Below are 5,154 nucleotides of genomic sequence, written 5' to 3' on the forward strand. Positions count from 1 at the left end.
CAGGGGAAGAGAAAATCAGGTTTCTTAGAAGTAACCAGTATTCAGAAAATTAAAATTGGGGACATAAAATGGTAGCATAATTATGTAAAAACTACCAATAAGAAAAAGATGAGGGGTTTGGGAATGTGGATTAGTGAGAGAGTGCTTGTCTAGCATGCAAGAAGCCCTGGGTTTGATTCCTCAGTAGCACATTCAAAAAAAAGCCAGAATTGGACTTGGATGTAAGAAGGAAAGAAGGGAACACTTCCCAGTCATGAGGTCTTCTGCAGTGTGCCAGGACACCAACATGGTCTTCACAGAACCACAGAACAGGAAGACTGTATCTTTCCCACTTCTCAGGCAGCGAGGGCCCCAGAGTTAAGAGGCCAGAGCCAGGTTCTAACTCAGGAGCTTGGATCCAGAAGAGAAAGGGGTCTGCCTCTTCTTGGACTGGGGACTTGCTTTAATGATGTGGAGAATGAAGGAAGGAGAATGGACTGGCAAAGGTAGAAGAAGGGCCTTCAAAAATGACAGATGGAGAATCAAAAACCCACTCCAAATCTTATCTATGGTAAATAATGCTGAAATAAACATAGTTGTGCTGGTAGCTTTAGTGTGGTCTTGTTTGTAAACATTTGGATAAATGCCCAAAAGTGGGACCGCTGGGTCATAGGAGAGCTCGATGTGGAGTCTTTTGAGGAACCTCCATACTACGTTACAAACTGTTTGAACAAGTTTACATTCCCACCAACACTGAAGTAAGGTTCGCTTCTGTCCACATCCCCTCCAGCATCTGTTGTTGTTACAGTTATTGATTTTTGCCATTCTAACTGGGGTGAGGTGGAATCTCAATGTTGTTTTGATTTGCATTTCTTTAATGGCTAGGAAGATTGAGCATTTCTTCATGTGTCTGTTGGTCATCCTTCTTTCTTCTTCAGAGAAGTTTCTCTTTAAGTCATTAGCCCACTTATTTATTGGGCAGTTGTTTCTTTGAGGATTTGTTGTTGGGGGATTTAATTTTTTTAGTTTCAAGTATATTTTAGATATGAGACCCTTGTACGTTGTATGGCAAGTGAAGATCTTCTCCCAATCCATGGGCTTTCTATTGATCTTGCTAGCTATGTCTTTTGCCATGCAGAAGCTCTGCAACTTCATGCAATCCCATTTGTTCAACCTTTCTTTGATTTGTTGTGTTTCTGGGTCTCTATTAGGAAAATTTCAGCCTGCGCCAAGGAGACCGAGGGTTTCTTCTATTCCATCCTGTAATGTTTTCAGAGTGTCTGCTTTAACTCCGAGGTCTTTGATCGATTTGGATTTGATACTGGTGCAGATGGATATATAAGCATCTAGGTTTAGTTTTCTACAAGTAGTTAACGAATTTTGCCAGCACCATTTACTGAAGAGGCTGTCTTTCTTCCATTCTATTTTTTTAGCTCCCTTATCAAAGATTAGACAGCTATAGGTCTGTAGGTTCATTTCTGGGTTTTCAATTCTATTCCATTGGTCCTGAGGAACCTTCTTGTGCTAGTACCAAGCTGTTTTTATTACTATGGCTTTATAGTAGAGTTTGAAATTTGGTATTGATATTCCTCCAGCAGTGTTCTTTCCATTGAAGAGCATTTTTGCTATTCGGGGTCTTTTATTGTTCCATATGAATTTTAGGATTGCCTCTTCTATTTCCTTGAAGAATGACGTTGGAATTTTGATAGGTATCGTATTGAATTTGTAGATAGCCTTGGGAAGTATTGGCATTGTCACGATATTAATCTTCTAATCCAGGATCATGGGAGTTTTTCCCTTTTTCTAAGTTCTGTTTTAATTTCCTTTTTCAAGTTTTTAAAGTTTTCATCATAGAGGTCCTTCACTTCTTTGGTTAAGTGAATTCCTAGGTATTTTATTTTTTGTGGGGCTATTACAAATCGAGTTGCTTTCCTTATTTCAGCCCTACTTTTCTCATTGTTGGCATACAGAAAATCCATTGATTTGGGGGGGTTAATTTTATACCCTGCTACTTTGCCAAAGTTTTGAATCAGCTTGAGTAATGGGATTTTTAAATACAAGATCATGTCATCTGCAAAGAGGGAGAGTTTTATTTCTTCTTTCCCTATTTGTATCCCCTTTATGTCAGCATATTGCAGCATTATTTACCATAGCTAAGATCTGGAACCAATCCAGATGACCCTCAATAGATGAATTGATCAAGAAAATGTGGTATATACACAAAATGGAATTCTATGCCTCCATCAGAAAGAATGATATTGCCCCATTTGTTAGGTAATGGAAAGGATTGGAAAAAAATTATATTAAGTGAAGTAAGCCAAACCCAAAGAAACATAGGTCCCATGATTCCCCTTATTTGCAATATCTACTATATGTATGAGTCAAGCAGAAAAGGTCAGATAAGGTGATCTTAGGAAAATGAACACTAAGTTATGTATTTTAAATGTTTTTTTTCATGCATTTGTTTCTAACGCAATTATAAGATTATTTCTTTGTTGCTTTGTATGTCCCTCCCCCACAGTATAACCCCTGCTTTCACTGTATTTGATATCGGTATAATTTGTGGAGGGGAAGGGGAAAAACAAGTCCTTTAAGTAACGATACAGGAGGACCTGTTGCAACAATGAGAAGTACAATTTGTCATGTCGAAAAAGAACTTTACAACTTGGGTGGCGAGGATTGGGTGAAGGGCCAGAGGGAGGGAGGGAAGGGATGGGAAGGGTAAACAAAGGAGGAGGCTACAATGCTTGATAAGAAATGTACTCACTATCTTGCCCTTGTAATTGTATCCCCTCAGTATAGTATTTTCACAATAAAAAACACCCCACTCCCTAAGACCAAAGAGCAAGTCTCTCTATTGTTAACCTATAGATAGCCTAGGGTTCCCTTCACCTGGGGGAGGAAGGTAAATTAGTCATTGTTTGAAGAGGCTGAGAAAAGCCCGATCCTTGTCCAACACTGACAAAAGTTTCAGGTTACCCCTCATTGGTGGCCGTGTCTTACATGAATGAAGTGGTTTTGCAGCTCACTTACCTGTTGAGTGTGTAAATTCTGCCTCCTAATTCTGTAGGCCTAGGTCTCTTCGCCTAGTCTGGATTTTGAAACTGTTTTCTGCCTTCAAATATTGTTACACTGGAGTTCTTCCTGCTAACAGGGCTAGGGCTTAGAAGCTGAGAACTTCATGTGAACCCAGGATTGGTCAATGATGTTTCTTGCCTGCTTTTATAACTCAAGAACTCTAAGAACATTTAGAGTGCAAATAACTTCTCATTACCAAGGGAAACACAGGAAGCTCTTGAACATCTGACCTGTCAGCAATAGAAGTCAGAGTTTCATAGACATTCCAGCCCTGGCTGGCTTCATCCTGTGATCCTCAGACTTCAGCATCCTGAGCTAGGGTGATGGGCATGAGCTACTGGTGCTCTTCTGTAATAACATTCGCATTACAAATCAACTGCTTATCACAAAGGGCTTGGGCAACATATTACGCCTTTTAACATTGGACCTTTCAGATACAAGTTTATAATGCTAGTCTGAGAGGCTATGCATATGGATGGGCTACACTTGAACCTTGAGCTCTGAGTCCAATTTTGGTGTACATGAACATTCATTTTTCCAGAGAATGTTCTCCTAATTAACAAATAGGAAAAGTAATTTGCTTAACCCTCACTTTTGTTCCAGTTTTGTGTCTCAAACTCAAGCCTGGGCACTGTCGCGGAGCCCTTCAGCTCAAGGAGAACACTCTACCACTTGACTCACAGCACCACATGTGGTCTTTTTGTGGTGCATTGGAGATAAGACTCTAACAGGTTTTCCTTGCCTAGGCTGTCTTTGAACTGTGATCTTCAGATCTCAGCCTCCTGAGAACCTAAGGTTCGGTTGTGAGCCACAAGCATCTGGCCTGCTGTTTTGGCCAGACCTGGGGCTTGAGCTAAGTGTCTGGGTACTGTCTCTGAGATCCTTTTTCTCAAGCCTAGCGCTGTACCACTTGAGCCGCTCCACAGCTTCTGGCTTTTTTGAGTATGTGGCACTGAGGATTCAAACCTTACCATCCATGCATGCTGAGCCAGCTCTCTACCACTAAGCCACATTTCTAGCCACCCCCTTACAATTTTATCCCTCAACTTGCCTATCCCCATGAAAAGGCTTCTGAGTAATAATTATCTAAAGAAATTTCTATAGGAAGGTTCTAAGATAAAGAAGACAAAGTTCATACTTGGGAGAGACACTAAACATATGAAGACTGTGAAAAATGCTTCCATTTAATTATGTATCATGTTTTAACACTTAATAAAATATTAATGAAAAACGAGTCAATGTCCTAAATTATTGTGTATAAATTTATAATAGGTGTACAACATGTTCTAAATATTATGTGTAGAATACTAAAAACAATAAACAATAAGTAAATGAAAAGTAAAAAATTAAAATAAATACAAAATCAATAATAAAAATTGTAATATGTAATAAACAGACATATGTAAATATATATCATATATTAAACATATATAGAAATATTTTTTCCATTGCAGGGCCTTCATTCAGAAGCTGGCAACTCTAGCCTGAATTTCTTTTCCTCAAGGACAGTGAGCTTTGCCTTCACCCATGATGCAAAAGAGTTACCTGGATGGTGAGATCAAATCCCAGCAATGATGGAAATACTGACCCCAGTTCCAAGACAGTGACTCAATTTTTTTAATGGAAGTTGCTTTGTTTATTGTTACATATTGAACATTAAAAAAAAGAAAAGCAGTGTAGAATTTTGTACATCTATCAGACACCTTTCTCTTAACCCGAAAATGCTTGTCTGAGCATTACTTTTTCATTTTTTATTGTAAAAATGTTGTACAAAGGGGTTACAGTTAAATGAGCATGGCAATGAGTACATTTCCTATTGAGCATTGTTGCCTCCTCCTTTGTTTTCCCCCTACCATTCCTTCCCTCCCATCTCCACAACTACTACCCCTGCTGAGCTCAGTGACTTAATTTTTATTTTTGGATTTGCATGGGGTTTGAACTCAAGCAATGGCAAATCTGCACTTTCCCTCACATTGGTACATATTTACCAAGTTCAAATCCCAGGCTAGGAAAGAAAGCTGGTAGAAATTCAAAACAAGGGAGCTTTATTTCTTTTTTAATTTAGTTAAATAATTAATTAATGTTTTTATTTATTCT

This window comes from Dipodomys merriami, unplaced genomic scaffold (genome assembly GCF_024711535.1).
Source record: "Dipodomys merriami isolate MVZ:Mamm:240054 unplaced genomic scaffold, mDipMer1.0.p SCAF_349, whole genome shotgun sequence".
Taxonomy (NCBI): Eukaryota; Metazoa; Chordata; class Mammalia; order Rodentia; family Heteromyidae; genus Dipodomys; species Dipodomys merriami.